Source organism: Cherax quadricarinatus, chromosome 2 (assembly GCF_038502225.1).
Source record: "Cherax quadricarinatus isolate ZL_2023a chromosome 2, ASM3850222v1, whole genome shotgun sequence".
NCBI classification, from domain to species: Eukaryota; Metazoa; Arthropoda; class Malacostraca; order Decapoda; family Parastacidae; genus Cherax; species Cherax quadricarinatus.
In genome coordinates, this window is record NC_091293.1 from 66,880,007 (window position 1) to 66,900,435 (window position 20,429).

The window sequence follows — 20,429 nt, forward strand, 5'->3', positions numbered from 1 at the left end:
TTCCAACTTGTAACCATTGCTGCCAGTCCTGTCTTGGCTGGAAATTTTCAGCACGCTATTTACATCCCCTTTATTTATTCCTGTTTTCCATTTCTACACTTCAATCATATCCCCCCTAATTCTACGCCTTTCGAGAGAGTGCAGATTCAGGGCCCTCAGTCTATCCTCATAGGGAAGATTTCTGATACATGGGATCATCTTTGTCATCCTCCTCTGTACGTTTTCCAGAGCATTTATATCCATTCTGTAATACGGTGACCAGAACTGAGCAGCATAGTCTAAATGAGGCCTAACCAAGGATATATAGAGTTGAAGAACAACCTGAAGATTTCTATTATTTATACTTCTAGATATAAAGCAAAGAATTCTGTTAGCTTTGTTGCGAACACTTACGCACTGTTGTCTTGGTTTTAGATTACTGCTAACCAGAACTCCTAAATCCTTTTTGCAATCAGTAGTATTAAGATCACATTATTTAGTTTATATGTGGCATGGTTATTTACCTGACCAACATTTAGAACTTTGCATTCGTCAATATTAAACTGCATCTGCCACTTCTCCGACCATTTCATCAGTCTATTCAAATCATCCTGGAGTGCTCTAGTGTCCTCATTAGAATGAATTGGACGGCCTATTTTGGTGTCATCAGCAAATTTGCTTATGTCGCTATTTATTCCCTCATCTATGTCGTTTATGTAAATTGTGAACAACAACGGGCCCAACACTGACCCCTGAGGAACACCGCTTGTGACGTGCCCTTATTCTGATTTCTCCCCATTTATGCAAACTCTCTGCTGTCTATTTGTCAGCCATGCCTCTACCCAGGAAAAAATTTCTCCTCCTATTCCATGTGCCTTAAGTTTCCTCAATAGCCTCTGATGTGGAACTCTATCGAAAGCCTTACTGAAGTCCATATACACAATATCATATTCATTACCATGATCTACCTCCTCAAACACCTTAGTGAAAAAAGTTAGTAAATTCGTAAGACAGGAACGCCCCTTTGTAAAACCATGTTGAGATTCATTAATCAATCTGTGCCTGTCAAGATGGCTACGAATTGCTTCGGCAATTATTGATTCCATAAATTTTCCCACTATGGAGGTAAGGCTTATTGGTCTATAGTTCGAAGCCAAGGACCTGTCACCTGCCTTGTAAATAGGTATTACATTTGCCATTTTCCACTTATCAGGCACTATGCCAGTTTGTAGTGATATGTTAGAAAGATTAGCCAAAGGTATGCTAAGTTCCTCTTTACATTCCTTTAACACCCTTGCAAACAGTTCATCAGAGCCTGGGGATTTGTTAGGTTTTAGTTTCTCTATTTGTCTGAGGACCATGTCACTAGTTACCGCAATTGTACATAGTTTATTATCCTCCTGTTCTACATAATCTATTATTTCAGGAATATCGCTAGCATTTTCCTGGGTGAAACTGAGAGGAAGTAGGTATTTAGAATTTCACACATATCCTTATCACTGTCAGTGATCTGACCAGAGTTACTCTTAAGTGGGCCTATCTTGTCCCTAATCTTACTTCTGTATACCTGAAAGAGCCCTTTTGGGTTAGTCTTTGAATCCCTTGCGACCTTAGCCTCATAATCCCTTTTTGCCTTTCTTATTCCTTTCTTTATTTCTCTCTTTAATTGAATGTATTGATTTCTTAACTGCCCATCCCCTCTTTTGATATGCCTATATATGCCTCTCTTTTAACCAATGAGATGTTTTAATCTATTGTTCATCCATTTGGGATCATTTTTGTTAGATCTAATTTCCCTACTCGGAACAAAAGTTGTCTGGGCAGCTAGAACTATGCTCTGAAAAACGTCATAGTGGCAACCAAGATCACCTATCTGACCCATAGTCAGGACATCCCAATTTAGCCCACCCAGGTAATTTTTCAGTCCCATGAAGTCGGCCAAGCGAAAATCTGGGACAGAGATTTAATTGCAGTTATCTGAGTAATTCCATGATATATTGAAACTAAGTGATTTGTGATCACTTTTCCCAAGCTCATCATTAACCTCAAGATTATTAATTAGTGAATCTTTGTTGGCAAGAACCAAGTCAAGCAGATTGTTTCCTCTAGTTGGTTCTGTCACAAACTGTTCTAAAAAGCAATCCTGAACCGTATCAAGAAAGTCACTAGACTCAAGATTTCCTGTCATATTGTTCCAATCAACTTGTCTGAAGTTAAAATCTCCCATTATCACAACATTTTCATATCTAGATGCCTTATGAATTTCGTCCCATAACAGCTTACTGCTCTCCCTATCAAGGTTTGGGGGCCTATAAATCACACCCAAAATTAGTTTGTCATGTCCCTCGAGAAACTGTAGCCAAACAGATTCTGTGTTCGATGTTTCTAATCTTATATCATGTCTAAGACAACAATTTAAATTTTCTCTGACATACATCGCCACACCACCACCCTTCCTGCTGACCCTATCAGTGTGGAATAGTTTATAACCCTGTATGTTGCATTCAGATGGCATTTCTCTTATCTTTCAGGTTGAGCCAGGTCTCTGTTATACCAATAATATCTATATTACTTACACTTGCAAGTAATCTTTGCTCATCTATCTTATTTTTTAGACTCCTACTATTTGTATAGTAAACCTTAAGGGAGCTAGTCACTCGTTGCCCTCTACTATCCCTCTTTGTTTGTTGATCAATTGATTTGCCATTACTAGCAACTTTATTTTGAATATTGTCTTTTAAACATATCCCTGAGGTATACCGGTAATAACTGCTGTTTTTAACCCTAATGCTGCAGCCTGATTGTTTCCCACAAACACCCATACCTCTATAATCTTTCAGATTAAATTCCTAGACAAGTCTTCAATTACCCTCTCAATTGAATTGACTAATGCAACCACTCCATCCCCAGAGAGATGAACCCCATTCCTTGCATACATATCACGTTTGCCAAAGAATAGGTCCCAGTTATCAATGAATGGGATTGCAAGTTCCTTGCAGTAACTGTCTAGCCAGCAATTTATACCAATTGCCCTAGACATCCATTCATTGCCCACTCCCTTTCTAGGCAAGATGCTACATATGACTGGGATCCCTCCCTTAGACCTAACTACTTCTGTGGCTGACCTGTACTTATCCAGCAGCTCCTCTCTCCTGCCCTTCCCAATGTCATTACCACCAGCACTAAGACAGATAATGGGCTTGTTCCCATTACCTGACATAATATTATCCAACCTGCTGACTATGTCACCAACACCAGATCCAGGAAGACACACTCTCTGTCTGACCTTTCTGTCTCTGTTACAAAATGCACGGTCCATATGTCTTACCTGAGAATCGCCTACTATTAAAATATTCTTACCTTGATTAGCAGCGGAATCAGTGGCACCTTCAACCTCACTAACCACTGAAGTACACTCGTCTTGGAGAACAGAGAATCGATTTCCTACCTTCACATCTTCTCTATTAACTCTCCTTATCTTCCTTCTTCCTGAACTGTGAACCACTTGCCACTTAAAGCGGCTGCCACTATCACTGCTGGTGACCATTCCTTCCTTACCAGCTAAATCCTTCTCACACTCGCTCCCAAACTCATCTATGCGAAGCTTCAGCCTCCAATTTTCCTCCTGAAGAAATAGAATCTCCTTCAACACTTGAACCTGAGATTCTAAAGCACTACAACAAGCCATGGTGCTTGGTAACAGCCCACGCTAACTCCCAAGATCGTAGGCAGGTATGACCGCAGGTGACCACTGACCTCAGCGTACTGAGGTGTAACTATTACTGCAATGTTAACATATTGATGTTATTTCTTCAAAAACTATCCCCAAGTACAATTTTATCATTCCACAATATAGGGGAAGAGGAAGAGACGAACCCTGCATCCTCTCAATAGATTACTTGTTAACCAAAAGTTTACGTTGTTTACTACAGTGTGAGGGAAACTTCTCCATCACATCTCGATAGAGTATTTATTACATTTAAGCTTCACTTAATAAAAAATATTAATGTCTGTACCTTTTATATTAAATCCCAGGGAAATTATAATGGGGAAAAGTACTGCACTAAATATATATGGGGGAAATAATTATTTATTACTCAAATATTGATAGAGAAAAATAATTACTGATTATTTTATCATTTAACATGAGGTCACTTAGAAAGTATTAATATAGGGAGGTCATTACAATGATCTTGTGAACAACTGAGGGAACTAGGGCAATACAAAAATATAATGGTGAAAGAGATATATTTATAATTAAATATGATCTCTTCTTTGTAAACCACCCAAGCTTTCTATAGAGTATCTCAGTGCTGGGGTCCAGGAGCTGTTGCAATATTCCAAGACCAGCCACCTCGCAGTCTAGCACCTCCACCGCCTTAATTAAAGTACCTCCTCACTCCTCCATCCTGAGACCTCTTTCTTCAAAACACACACACACACACACACACACACACACACACACACACACACACACACACACACACACACACACACACACACACACACACAAACACACAAACACACACACACACACACACACACACACACACACACACACACACACACACACACACACACACACACACACACACACTCACTCACAGCACCGAAGAGGCGGGGCCGGGATTCTGTTCTAGATTCGCCAATATAATCGCCCGGCCAGGGCCTTTTCCAAGAGGTAGCCCCGCAGGGGCCGGGAGCTGCAGTCATATACACCTTAATCATTATTCATAGATTATCTGACTATTTTATCGCCTCTACTCTAATATTTCAGTTATTGGCTTTGTAGCATGTTACAATTAATTTTCATTAATAAACTGCAATCATGCCTAACAAATCTAACCTAACCTAACCAAAACTAGCCAAGCCTAATCTAATCTAGTTATAACATAGCTTAGCCTAGCCTAATCTAGCATAAAAAATAATGTAGATCGAAAAATTGCTGAAAAACCGTATGTGAGAAATTGAAAGAATTTGCAATAACAGGTTGATGTCCTCCTCCTCCTGGGTTTGTAGTCACCAGTAGATCACTGTTATTACCTAGGATCACTTCATCACCTGTTTTGTAGGAGAGAGGCAGAGGGGAAAGAAGATGGTAGAGACAATGAAGGACAGAAGAGGAGGGGAGTGGGCAGAGTGGGAAAGAGAGGGGCTGAGGTGGAAGGACAAAAGCTGAGAGAAGAGAAGGACAAAGAGGAAGGAAGAAGAGCAAAGGAAGAGTCCTGGGCTGTCCTGTTCTTCCTCTTGCGTACCCGGTTTATGGATTAAAAAGACCCTGGAATAGCATTATATATTTTTTACAGCGTCTTACACGCAGTAAGAGTCAGTAAGAACGTTATAGCTGGAACCAGGGATCCCCTGGGCGTCTCCTGGCTTGATGGCGGAGAACACCTGGGTACCTCAACATCCACACTTTTCATTGTTTACATGGCACGACAGACTCCCCGCCTTGGCTTTTCACTTACCATATGTTTGGTTTTCCTGTTTATAGTTCTGGATCATGTCTGAGAATTTAGCAAAGTAGTCTTCACGTCGTTTAGCTATTTGCGCACTTGTGTGATGTTGGCGCAGTAATTCAAAGAACAGTTGATTTTAATTTCATAAAAAACAACGCCCAGAAGAAACCGTATTTTTATTGTATTTTATGAGGCACTAAGCCAATGTGGATCCTTCATTGCAAGGACTGGTGGAGGCTCAAGGGGCCACGGCACCACTTTGATCTTTCTAATTGTCTAAACTTCACAATATTTTTAAGCAAAATGTGTACTAACACAATGATTCTTTTTACTTAATGTATATTCAAAAATTTCATGATATTTTGAAAGGTTGCTGGATATCGGCTGAAAGTAAACAAGTTTTTTTTTTATATATAGCAACACTTTATTATAACTATTTTGAAAATATAAACGGGATTTCATCGCAGATTTATTTCTCTAAATAGATCTCACACTTATTGACAGACATTATTATTTCACTATTCAAGTTGATTTCATAAAATATAGTGAAGCATTTACAAAATTTCGAGCTTCAAAAATTCGTACAGCAAAAATCAGAAAGAATGTAATTAAATATTTAACATCACATTATAAAGGATGCCACTCGTAATATTTTCGAAAAGAAATCACGTGACTTCAATTTTAAATAGCTAAAATGTAATCGATTGAAGAGTGGAAGAAAACATAGCAGGAGGCCAACTTTATTTTCGTGCCTGTCAGGCATACTGAGTGACAACAACCAGCCCACCACTCGTCTCCTCCCCCCCCCCAACACAGCAAATGTAATCCCAGTTATTAAGAAAGGAGACAGAGAGGTAGCATTAAACTAGAGACTAGTGTCACTGATATGTATAGTACGTAAAGTCATGGAGTAGATTGTCAGAAGAGTTGTGGAGTTAGAAAACCACCACGGCTTTCGAGATAGTGAATCTTGTATCATAAACCTGCTGGAGTTCTACGATAATATAATAGAAGTAAGGCAGGAGTAAGAGAGACGAGTAGATTGCCTCTTCTTGGGCTGTAGGAAGAGTTTTCATAGTACTGTGCAAGAGACTGGTATAACAGCTATAGGAACAGGCAGGAATAACAGGGAGAGCACTACAGTGGAAATACCTGACATGAAGGAAACGGCGAGTGTCTGCCCATGAAGAGGTGTCGGAATGGGTGCATGTGACGAGCGGGGCTCCAGAAGGATCATCGGTACATGAATGACATGACGGAAAGGATAGAGATAGAGGTATCCCCGTTTGTAGATGATGTGAAACTAATGAGGAGAATACAAGCATACGTGGACATGCTACAGGTCTGATCTGACAGATAGCTAATGAAATTTAACCCCAGCAAGTGCAAAGTTATGAAGCTAAGGGAAGGGCAAAGAAGACCTCAGTCTCAGGTAGCAAAGACTTCAAACTTCACTCAAGGAGAAGGACATAAGGGTAAGTACTGTACTGGACGGGCGGTGAGCCTCAACGTTTTGCACAACCATGTTAGTGATGATGTCTAATAGAATCAGACACACTACTGTAATGTAGCTTTAACTCAGCAATCATAGCATAGCTGCAACTGCTATCTGTCTCTTTTATCGTAGAATAACTGTTGCTTATCGTAGTACAATTATATCTTTGTTATCGTAACATCTTACAAATCCTCTATTGTAGTGCAGTCATTACTTTACTGTCGTAGCATATCTATAACCCCACTATTGTAGTTTAGCTATAACTCTGTTCTCATAATATAGCTATAACCCATCTACCGTAGTACAGCTGTAATCTCGCTGTCGCAAAATAACTTTAACCCTGTTACCACAGCATAGCTGTAACTCCGCTATCGTGGCATTGCTATAACCCGGCAATCATAATATGTCTGTATCCCAGCTATCGTATATAGCTGTACGTAATCCCCGCCGAACTGTCGGGAAACGACACCCAGTTTGAAAACCTGCAGACAAATGGGGGGAAGCGAGGATGAGGAAGGGAACAGGCGATGTTAACCTCATATGTGCCTCCTCTCTGGTAGTAACATCACAGCCTCGTGAATGGGTGGACCAGTAATATGAGTCAGGCAGTATCGTCCTTTCGAAATAAGGTACAGGCTGTTTTACGTATGCGCTTTTCTCCATACTTTGTTTTGTGAAGCCTGGTATTGTGTCAGTGACTCTCTCAGCCGGTAGATGGCGTTCTCAAACTTCAGCATACACGGTGAGGTAACGAGGGTCTCCGTAAAATGTAGCCAGCAATTTCATTGATAGGTGTTTATATTCATTTAGTTACCTTATATTGCTTTAGGGCCACCTATAGACATTCAAGCAGCAGTCTCGGTTATTGTGACTATTGGAATTATTAAGGGCAGCTGGGTAAGCTACCAGCCAGGTTATCTCCTGCCCGGGAGTAATTTTTATACTGATCAGTTCTCCTCCACCTTCATCAAGGAAGGCAGCTGTTACAGGCAGTGACATAGTCACTGTTATCCTTGAGCAGAGTCAAGTTTGGCTTAGAGTGAAAACAGAGACAAACGGATTAAATCTTTTTCTGACAACGTTTGTTCATACAGTGGACGAAAAAGTTGTCAAATAACTTGAAAAAACCCACTGCGTGTACTTAGATCATTGTCAGTTTTACTCCTCTCTTTGTTTACACTTATTCCCTTTTATATTAAAAGGTGGAGGTAGACCCCTGTTGTCTTCAAGAGGGAGTTGGACAAATACCTAAAGTCAGTGCCAGATCAGTCGGGCTGTGGTTCGTACGTTGGACTACGTGCGACCAGCAGTAACAGCCTCATTGATCAGGCCCTGATCTAGCAGGAGGCCTGGTCATGGACCGGGCCGCGGGGGCGTTGATCCCCGGAATGCCCTTCAGGTATCGTTTCAGTCCTTCGATCTAAGTGGACAACTATGACTTGATAAGATATAAAGATGAAGATTGAGACACTTATGTAACATATGGGAATCTTATCCCTCTCTGCTTTGTATTGGACTGATGAAGCCTCTGTGTGGGGAAACGTCTCCTTAATTAAGATTCCCATATGTTGCATAAGTGTCTCAATCTTCAACATGTCGGTTTTCAAACCATTTATCACACAAAATGTAAAGACAGTCATCTTTGTAATATACGGCGTTACGCTCAGGATTCTCAGGGTTGTGCGCTATCAGGACTGAGACTTGAGAAAGCTCAATCCTAAGGTCTGGTCTCAGAACGGACCGCGGGGGCGTTGACCCCCGAAGCCCTCTCCAGGTATACACCAGGTAAGCGACACATCATCTAAAAATGAATGCTTGCTTTTCATTACTTGCCTATCATGCCTGCTTGTCGGCTTGTTGCCGCAGTCACAGACGGTGACCAGGCTGTGGTGGTCGCTAAGCCATGATAAACACAGCTTAACGAATGTGTCTGTCACCTGGCCACACAGGAGCACTATAATACAAGACTTTTATGCTTCATGTCGTGAAGACGGACATGAAAATGGCATCAAGTTTAGCCTTTACTTAACACGAACGAGAGTGATTTACGTGTCCTCACCCCCAGCCACGAATGTTGCTGTTAGCTCTAAGTTACAGGGGTGTGAGGCGCATGCATGTGTGCGCTTCTGTGCGTGCGTGAGTGCGCTCTTTATGTATGCGTGTATGTGTTCGTGATGACTCTGATGATGACGATAAATCTGGGGGAGACTCAGCGTAAATCCTTCTGACAAGTTTGAGGTCTTATTATACGAAAACTGGTTAAAATTGGGTCTATATTTTTATTTGCATGGGTCAATTAGTGGAGCTACCGTGACCGTGGGATGGGAGGGGGGGGAGATGCATGTTACCAGGAATGTTTATTTTTAATTTTTAATAATTTGTTATAGTTTGGATGTCCTCTTTAGGTATAACAATAAGTTGTTCTTTAATATCTTTGTCATCTTTTATTTCCTCGCTTTTTTGTCTCATTCTTAATGTTTATCTTTCGGCTTAAAATAATGTTTCACTCTTTTTTTTCATTATTGTTCCGATTTCTTTTCCCCCCCTAAATCTTTAACTAGTATTCCTTTTGTTTTGTAATTATTAAATATTTCATCACCTATAATTTCTTTATATCCTTCTCGTATCCCAAACAGCTTTGTCAATTTATTAGTTCTGATGTGTTATCATAAATGAATTCGAAATATTGAAAGTCGGTGTTATCCTACTCAGCTTATTGAAATTTTTTATTTATTAAGTTATCATGTGGTTCCCCACATGATAACTTAATAAGTAAAACAAGAACTCGTCACTAAGTACGATTCAGTATACTATTCCCTAATTATACAGATATAATCTCTTACTATTTAGCTGTATAGCCCTTGTGGCTTAGCGGTTCTTTTTGATTATAATAATAATAATAATCTTACTATTTAAACACTGAGAACTTCAGTAGCCTTGACTGGTGGAGTGTAAGTGAAATGCAGCCTTAATGGCCCTCGTGCAGTCAATATGCTTTAAACTTGATAAGAAACCACAAAGTCTTCTTTTGTATCTGATAAACCCCCAAAATATCACAAAGTATAATCTTTATAAAGCCTCGCTGGACTTTACTACTTTACACCACGTGACATTTGTCAACATTTTAATTCCACCATTCATTTTATTCTCCATGTACTGTTAGTATCTTTCTTCCCTCCCCTCTCCCACAAAAAAGTTTATCTATTGTAATATAAATTCTTACCGACATACGTATTACTAACACAATTGATAAGCTGCGCACTAGGTTGTAGCAGGATAACCAAGGTAGGAAATGAGACATGAGCAATAGTCAGCAGTGAGTAGATTCATATATATTTTTCCTTCACCAAACAGCATGCAGGTATATGTACAATGTATATGCAATATGTACAAAGCAAATTTTGCAAGCAAGAGACACAGTGAAAACTGTGAGCGACCAGATCTGAGGTAAGTCTGTCAATGTTGATCCACGAGACTCCAACATTGTTTCACAACTTGGTCGGTCTTCTTTGTTATTGGCTGGGTTGAACAAGGAAAGTCCCGCTTGTTACACTCTTAGCATTTGGTTCTCTGGTCGGGAGGTCATGTCTATATGGGTGTGTGACATACGCCGAATAAAATGTAACGTACTCTTAGCATGCCACAATATATAAACATTAATTTAAACATCCATGCATACACAGTGAAACACCACTGTACATAGGCTGTACATGCGCGCAAATCTAGATGCCAGCACTCTAACACAATCATGTACACAGCGATTCATATTGAGAAAATAGAAAACAAATTATGTCTTTCATCTCTGGAGTACTATGTTGCTGATCAGAGCCTCAGTGAAGGTATAAACGTATAGTATTCTGTGTATTTTTTCACTTAATTGCTTTCATATTGATTCTTTTTTTGCCAATAACTCGTCTTTATTTCACTTTTGTGTTCGGATCTACTCACATGTTTGTAAATAAGCAAACATCGATTCACATAATCGTCAATATACACCGGAAGGCCGGTAATTAGCGCGGTAATACTACGTTATGTTCAGTAATGGTAGTGATTAAGGTAATTAACACAGGTAAGATAAAACTCGGGTAATCTGCATGCGTTGTTTTGTGGGTCACATTGGGCTAGCCGCTATACACACTGGTGGTGTTATCCAGTGGGTCACACTAGCTGCTATAGTGGTGTGAGTCAGCTACACTACACACTGGCATAATCGAATAGTAATGCCAGCTGTTAAAGTAGTATGTACTAGCCACACTGGAATCATACCAGCTGCTCCAGTAGTGTGATCTAGACATACTGCACGCTGGAATCATACCTGCTGCTCCAGTAGTGTGATCTAGACATACTGCACGCTGGAATCATACCTGCTGCTCCAGTAGTGTGATCTAGACATACTGCACGCTGGAATCATACCAGCTGCTCCAGTAGTGTGATCTAGACATACTGCACGCTGGAATCATACCTGCTGCTCCAGTAATATGATAGTCATAATACACACCGGAGTTATAATGGAGTATTTAATACCAATTGCTACAGTAGCATGTCAGTCACACCACACACACTGGTGTTGTCCTAGTGTCAAACCAACAGCTCTGATAGTGTGAGTCAGTCACACCACACACACTGGTATTCAATATCTTTGATGAAGGAGAGTTTGCTGGTCTGGATTTGCAGATGACTGTCGCGTCTTTCTGAAGAGGTGATCAACAAGCAGTTACCTATTCGTCTCTCTCAGTCCACCAGCCAGGCAATAGATCATTAAGTCTAACAAGCCTCTCAATCAGTCTGCCAGTCGATGAGCATGTCAGTCACCCAGCTGTTCAGCCAGTCATGCAATCAGCCTTCAGCTTTCAGCCAGCCAGTTCATTCGTCAACATATTCATTAGCCATTGAGCTTACCAGTCATCCAGTTCGTCTACCAGATAGTCCATCAGTCAGTCAGTTTACCAACCAGTTAGTCCATCAATTAGTCAATTCATCAGCCAGTTGTTTAACTACACTTCTCTTCTTGCTGGCATGGTACCGAGCAGTCTTGCACAAACTCTGGTGGAGACTTCATGCAATTGACCAAGGAGGCTTCGCCTGTAATCCAACCAACATGGATAAAAGTAACAATACTGTGGATGGAACAACACAGATAACCCGCACACAGGAGAATGAAATTTATAACGACGTTTCAGTGACTAGTTAATGGTCCAAATCGGACGGATACGTCGTCATAAGTTTTATTCTCCTGTGCGCGGGTTATTTGTGTATCCAACCAACCTGTTGTTACTTGCAGTTCGCACGCCAGATTTAGTCTGGAGTACAGGTCGAGCAATATTCATACACTGAATTAAGACACGTTGCAGAGCAAATTTTAACCGGGAAAACGTTTGGCCCTGTGTGGAACTTTCCCAAGTCACGACTCGATAAAATCCTGTTCAGGGCGAAACATTACCCCATCAAAAACTTGTTTTGTTACGTGTGTAGTTCCCCACTGTTGTTGTTGGTGCTGTGTCATCTGGAGACATACGAAATTACATGTACAGACTATGTAGAATGTAGCCATAGTTACAGTTGTGTTCGCTACAGGTATACGACACGTTACAGGTATACGACACGTTACAGGTATACGACACGTTACAGGCACATGACACCTTATAGGTATACAACACGTTACACGTGTACAATAATAAATAGCTCATATTGTGTTGTTGGTCGCCTACCTGTGTGGAGAAGACAAATCTAGATGTAAAACCTGATTCCTGGTACCTGGAGAGTTTACCTGGAGAGAGTTTCGGGGGTCAACGCCCCCGCGGCCCGGTCTGTGACCAGGCACTTTTTTTTTCACTCCTTTATAATCTATCATGTGGCATTTCCGTCTCTCAGTGGCACTGGTCAACATCTGACCTGTCCAAAGGTGCCAGGGAAAGCACCTTTGCCTCTTGGCAGTTCTCCTGCTCCTCTCTCGTGTCATTCTTTATTCTTCATTTTCTTTAGTTATGATGTAATCTTACTTTCTATTATCCTCTTTTCTCATAAAATATATTTTTTCCTGTCTTTCACTCTTCCAAGTGTTTCCTTTCCTCTCCTTCCGTCTCCATACCTATGTAATTTTTCTCCTTGCTCCTTCTTCTCCTCTCCATCCTCACTCTCTTCCTCCATTCCATTCCCTCTTCTCCTTTCCCTACCCATCTTCCTTCTTTGCCTCCTACTTATCTCCTCCTCCGTCTCCTCTTCCTCCTCCTCCTCCGTAATCTCCTTCTCTTCCTCCTATTCACCTCCTCCTCCTCCTATTCCTCCTCCTCCTATTCCTCCTACTCTTCATCATCGTCTTCCTTCTCCTCTTTCTCTTTTACTGAAATGGTCCGCCGAGACATTGTTGATTCACCTCATCATTTTGATAGGCTAATCATCAGCCATAATTTATTTGCATTTATTTTTAAATGTCTGATTTAGATTTCTTATTCCACATGAACATAATAATAATAATAATAATAATAATAATAATAATAATGATAATAATAATAATAATATACTATGAAGATGTCTCACTGTCTAACTGGAGGGAAACCGGGGGTCAGCGCCCCCGTGGTTTGGTCCTTGACCAGGCGAACAGTGGCAATTTTTTTTCACATTCATGGTCATATAATTTATATTAATTGTCCACATTTGATAAATATAGAAGATTTATATATAGATTAAATATAATCCTTAATTGATTACGCAAAACTACACCGACATACATTGTTTACTTGTTTTTTTTATACTTGTTTTTTTATAGGGAACTTTTTATTGTTTCTTCAGGTAAATAGAACAAGGTGACTACCCATGCTGAGGGAGGTGAGTACCCATGCTGAGGGAGGTGACTACCCATGCTGAGGGAGGTGACTACCCATGCTGAGGGAGGTGACTACCCATGCTGAGGGAGGTGACTACCCATGCTGAGGGAGGTGACTACCCATGCTGAGGGAGGTGACTACCCATGCTGAGGGAGGTGACTACCCATGCTGAGGGAGGTGACTACCCATGCTGAGGGAGGTGACTACCCATGCTGAGGGAAGTGACTACCCATGCTGAGGGAGGTGACTACCCATGCTGAGGGAGGTGACTACCCATGCTGAGGGAAGTGACTACCCATGCTGAGGGAGGTGACTACCCATGCTGAGGGAGGTGACTACCCATGCTGAGGGAGGTGAAGGCGAGTGTTCACGGTACGTCTGTGGTCCTCTGTTGTCAACGTTATTAACTTTATCGTCTATATGTATCTTCAAAATAAATAAATAACAAAAAGGCACAATACCGTGACTGGAACGATACACAAATAACCCGCACATAAAAGAGAGAAGCTTACGACGACGTTTCGGTCCGACTTGGACCATTGACAAAGTCACACTAACACAGGTGGAGCAGAACGGCTATATATAGGCAGGAAGAGGTGGAGGTAGTAGTAGTAGTAGTAGTAGTAGTAGTAGTAGTAGTAGTACAAGAATTGTATATAATACCGACAGGATGAAATGACACATGCACAACACCCGGGCATCCCCACCGTAGACGTTTCGCCATCCAGCCAGCCACTGGATGGCGAAACGTCCACAACAAAGACAACCAGACGTTATCATTCTCATCATCATTCTCGTCATTATATTCGTAATCATTCTCATCATCATTCTCATCATCATCGCCGCCGCCACCGCCGCGCCAAATGATGCTACCACCATATCAGTACTACCACCAACAACAACACTAGCAACGACACCAACAAAACCACCAACAACTACACCGCGAACAACAACACCAACACCACCTCCAACACCACCACCTGCACCACCACCAACAACAACCATAACAAAAATTCCACTACTACCACCACCACCACCACCACCACTACTAACAATAACAACAGCGGGGAAAAAATAATAAAGGCAACAGCAGTAACAACAGCAGCAACAACAACAGCAAGAATGACAACAATAACAACAGAAAGAATAACAACAATAACTACAGCAACAATAACAGCAAGAGCAACAACAACAGCAATAACAGCAGAAACAACATCAACAGTAACCCCAGTAGTAGCAGCACGAAAGCAACCACAGAAGCAGCAGCAACAACAATAACAACAAAATAGCAACAGTAGCAACAACAACAACCACCGCCATTAACAGACACCCACCAAAACCGTCACCATGAGGAGAGTGAAGATTCCCCCACCTTATGTCTTGCCTTTTACTGGCCAGAACAGCGTTATTAAACCAGACGCAACGTTGATGTGATGAAGGAAGGAGCACACAGTGCTACATGATGTGATGGAGGCAGGAAAACACAGTGCTACATGATGTGATGGAGGCAGGAAAACACAGTGCTACATGATGTGATGGAGGCAGGAACACACAGTGCTACATGATGTGATGGAGGCAGGATGTGAAGGCTTACTCAGCCCTGTAATAACTTCAGACAGTATTACTCAGGCTGGCTCCTCCTCAGGAAAATTAATGAATAGAAAAAGAAATAATAACAGACAAACATAAACACTTTAATATACAGAAAATATAAAATATAAAACACTTAAATATGAAATATTAATCCTACATTAAAGAAAATGAAAAATGAAAAATATAAATAACTGAATTCAACGCTAATATATATAGGGGTGTCTGGTGTTGGTGACACTGTTGTTGAAATCGTAGCCGTTGCTGATGATGGGGGGGGGGGGTCGCGGGTGTTGGCTACGACCCACTGGCTAGTTCTTCACAGTATAGCCGTGAGTATTATATCCCGATGACAGGAAAGCAGGTTCTTTACCGCTGCAATGATGTGGGGTTACGTCCTGCAATTTCATACAGGTGCACAGGTAATTAAATCCAAAATGGGACGTCTCCAGGACGTTAGTCCGTCTCCATCAGTTCTTCTCATTGATTGACAGGTGACCCTCTCTGTCATCCAAGCTGAAAAGATAGACAGGTTACCCACTGCTTAAATAATCACTCTCCATGATAAGTACAATACCTAAAAGACGTGGTGATTATTACAACAGTCAACTTAGAGCAAGGCTGAAAAGACTAAGTTTATTATTGGTCAAAAGTGAAGCTTTCAACCAATAAATCCACTAGAATACAAGGCAGGCATGTACTTACAGTAGTGTTGGGAGCTGTGAGTCGAGTGATTTACTGTTTGATCAGAGCCCCACACGTCACCTTTCGGGGGGGGGAGGAAGAGGGAGGGGAAGGGATAGTGGGAGCTAGACTGACCCTACGTTAACAAGCAGCCAGCAATCAAACTATCACTTTAGGGGTGGGGGAGAAAAGGCAGGAATAGCGGGAGCTGGACTTACCCTACCTTAACAAGTAGCCGGCAATGAAACTATTGTTACTATATACTCCCTCGCTACTCCTATCTACTGAACTTTTCCCTCACACTCCCCCATACCAAGACTTATAGTCAAGGAGTATAAGAAGAATAGGCGAGGAAAAAGTTCTAACATATGGAAGTCCCGTAAGGCAAGAAATCTTCTACTGACTGTCACGACTTAACCAGTCAGAGAAATAATTGGATGAACCATTGATATACACAATATGGAACTTAAAAGCCTGGAGTGCCAATGTCCACCTCAAGAGGCGACTGTTGGTTCCCTTAAAAATTTCTAGGTATATCAAAGGTTTGTGGTCCGTTTCTAAAATGAATTCTTTTCCCAGCAAATAAAATTTAAGTTTGGAGATTCCCCACACAAGGGCCAAACATTCCTCTTCTATGGTGGAGTATCTCGTTTCTGCGGGAAGGAGTTTCCGGCTTAGGAAGCATACAGGGAAGGGAGTACCATCATGGTATTGTAGTAACACTGCACCTAAGCCAGTATTGGAGGCATCAGTTCTTAAGCAAAATGTTTTATTAATATCTGGAATCTTAAGTATAGGGTCCTTAGAAAAGATACTTTTAATCTCATTAAACTTTTCCCGAGCTACGTCGGAAAGTTCAAGAGGTTCCTTCACAGACTTTTTAAGGAAGTCGGATAAGATGCCTGTAAGATCAGTAAGGTTCGGGATAAACCGTGCATAAAAATTTACAGAACCAAGAAAGCTACGTATGGGCTTCTTGGTTTTGGGGAATTTAAATTCTAATAAAGCTTTGATCTTACTGGGGAGAGGCTGCAGAGAGTTATTAGAAAGTATTAGTCCAAGATATCTAATCTTGTTATACCCAAGGAAGCATTTCTTCGGCTTGGCAGTGAGGCCATTTGAGCGTAACCTACGCAAAACTGATGTTAATGTTTGGATATGTTCGCCCCACGTGGATGTCATTATGTAAATGCTAGACTGACCCTACCTTAACAAGTAGCCGGCAATGAAACTATTGTTACTATATACTCCCTCGCTACTCCTATCTACTGAACTTTTCCCTCACACAGGAACACACAGTGTTGCATGATGTGATGGAGGCAGGAACACACAGTGCTACATGATGTGATGGAGGCAGGAAAACACAGTGCTACATGATGTGATGGAGGCAGGAACACACAGTGCTACATGATGTGATGGAGGCAGGAACACACAGTGCTACATGATGTGATGGAGGCAGGAACACACAGTGCTACATGATGTGATGGAGGCAGGAACACACAGAGCTACATGATGTGATGGAGGCAGGAACACACAGTGCTACATGATGTGATGGAGGCAGGAACACACAGTGTTACATGATGTGATGGAGGCAGGAACACACAGTGCTACATGATGTGATGGAGGTAGGAACACACAGTGCTACATGATGTGATGGAGGCAGGAACACACAGAGCTACATGATGTGATGGAGGCAGGAACACACAGTGCTACATGATGTGATGGAGGCAGGAACACACAGTGCTACATGATGTGATGGGGCAGGAACACACAGTGCTACATGTGATGGAGGCAGGAACACACAGTGCTACATGATGTGATGGAGGCAGGAGCACACAGTGCTACATGATGTGATGGAGGTAGGAACACACAGTGCTATTTGATGTGATGGAGGCAGGAGCACACAGTGCTACATGATGTGATGGAGGCAGGGACACACAGTGCTACATGTGATGGAGACAGGAACACACAGTGCTACATGATGTGATGGGGCAGGAACACACAGTGCTACATGTGATGGAGGCAGGAACACACAGTGCTACATGATGTGATGGAGACAGGAACACACAGTGCTACATGATGTGATGGAGGCAGGAACACACAGTGCTACATGATGTGATGGAGGCAGGAACACACAGAGCTACATGATGTGATGGAGGCAGGAACACACAGTGCTACATGATGTGATGGAGGCAGGAACACACAGTGTTACATGATGTGATGGAGACAGGAACACACAGTGCTACATGATGTGATGGAGACAGGAACACACAGTGCTACATGTGATGGAGGTAGGAACACACAGTGCTACATGTGATGGAGGTAGGAACACACAGTGCTACATGATGTGATGGAGACAGGAACACACAGTGCTACATGATGTGATGGAGACAGGAACACACAGTGCTACATGATGTGATGGAGACAGGAACACACAGTGCTACATGATGTGATGGAGACAGGCGCGCACACAGTGTTACATGATGTGATGGAGGTAGGAACACACAGTGCTACATGTGATGGAGGCAGGAACACACAGTGCTACATGATGTGATGGAGACAGGAACACACAGTGCTACATGATGTGATGGAGACAGGAACACACAGTGCTACATGATGTGATGGAGACAGGAACACACAGTGCTACATGTGATGGAGGCAGGAACACACAGTGCTACATGATGTGATGGAGACAGGAACACACAGTGCTACATGATGTGATGGAGACAGGAACACACAGTGCTACATGATGTGATGGAGGCAGGAACACACAGTGCTACATGATGTGATGGAGACAGGAACACACAGTGCTACATGATGTGATGGAGACAGGCGCGCACACAGTGTTACATGATGTGATGGAGGCAGGAACACACAGTGCTACATGTGATGGAGGCAGGAACACACAGTGCTACATGATGTGATGGAGACAGGAACACACAGTGCTACATGATGTGATGGAGACAGGCGCGCACACAGTGTTACATGATGTGATGGAGGTAGGAACACACAGTGCTACATGATGTGATGGAGACAGGAACACACAGTGCTACATGATTTGATGGAGACAGGAACACACAGTGCTACATGATGCGATGGAGACAGGAACACACAGTGCTACATGATGTGATGGAGGCAGGAACATACAGTGCTACACGATGTGATGGAGGCATGAACACACAGTGTTACATGATGTGATGAAGGCAGGAACACACAGTGCTACATTATGTGATGGAGGCAGGAACACACAGTGCTACATGATGTGATGGAGACAGGCGCACATCCAGTGTTACATGATGTGATGGAGGCAGGAACACACAGTGCTACATGATGTGATGGAGGCAGGAACACACAGTGCTACATGATGTGATGGAGGCAGGAACACACAGTGCTACATGATGTGATGGAGGCAGGAACACACAGTGCTACATGATGTGATGAAGGCAGGAACACACAGTGCTACATGATGTGATGGAGGCAGGAACACACAGTGCTTTATGATGTGATGGAGGCAAGAACACACAGTGCTACATGATGTGATGGAGACAGGAACACACAGTGCTACATGATGTGATAGACAGGAAAACACAGTGCTACATGATGTGATGGAGGCAGGAACACACAGTGCTACATGATGTGATGGAGGCAGGAACACACAGTGCTACATGATGTGATGGAGGCAGGAACACACAGTGCTACATGATGTGATAGACAGGAAAACACAGTGCTACATGATGTGATGGAGGCAGGAACACACAGTGCTACATGATGTGATGGAGACAGGAACACACAGTGCTACATGATGTGATAGACAGGAAAACACAGTGCTACATGATGTGAAGGAGGCAGGAACACACAGTGCTACATGATGTGATGGAGGCAGGAACACACAGTGCTACATGATGTGATGGAGGTAGGAACACACAGTGCTATTTGATGTGATGGAGGCAGGAGCACACAGTACTACATGATGTGATGGAGGCAGGAACACACAGTGCTACATGATGTGATGGAGGCAGGAACACACAGTGCTACATGATGTGATGGAGGCAGGAACACACAGTGCTACATGATGTGATGGAGGTAGGAACACACAGTGCTACATGATGTGATGGAGGCAGGAACACACAGTGCTACATGATGTGATGGAGGCAGGAACACACAGTGCTACATGATGTGATGAAAGCAGGAACACACAGTGCTACATGATGTGATGGAGATAGGAACACACAGTGCTACATGATGTGATGGAGGCAGGAACACACAGTGCTACATGATGTGATGGAGGCAGGAACACACAATGCTACATGATGTGATGGAGGTAGGAACACACAGTGCTACATGATGTGATGGAGGCAGGAACACACAGTGCTACATGATATGATGGAGACAGGAACA

At 42.3% G+C, this 20,429-nt stretch overlaps 1 long non-coding RNA gene across 1 annotated transcript in view; it reads left to right on the forward strand.

Annotated features, from left to right (window-relative positions):
* LOC138853347 (uncharacterized) overlaps nt 1–20,429 on the forward strand; it is a 326,886-nt gene that overhangs the window by 26,970 nt on the left and 279,487 nt on the right. The window contains exon 2 of the long non-coding RNA XR_011392552.1: nt 13,723–14,129. This is a non-coding gene — a long non-coding RNA (uncharacterized lncRNA). The remainder of the gene's footprint in view (nt 1–13,722; nt 14,130–20,429) is intronic.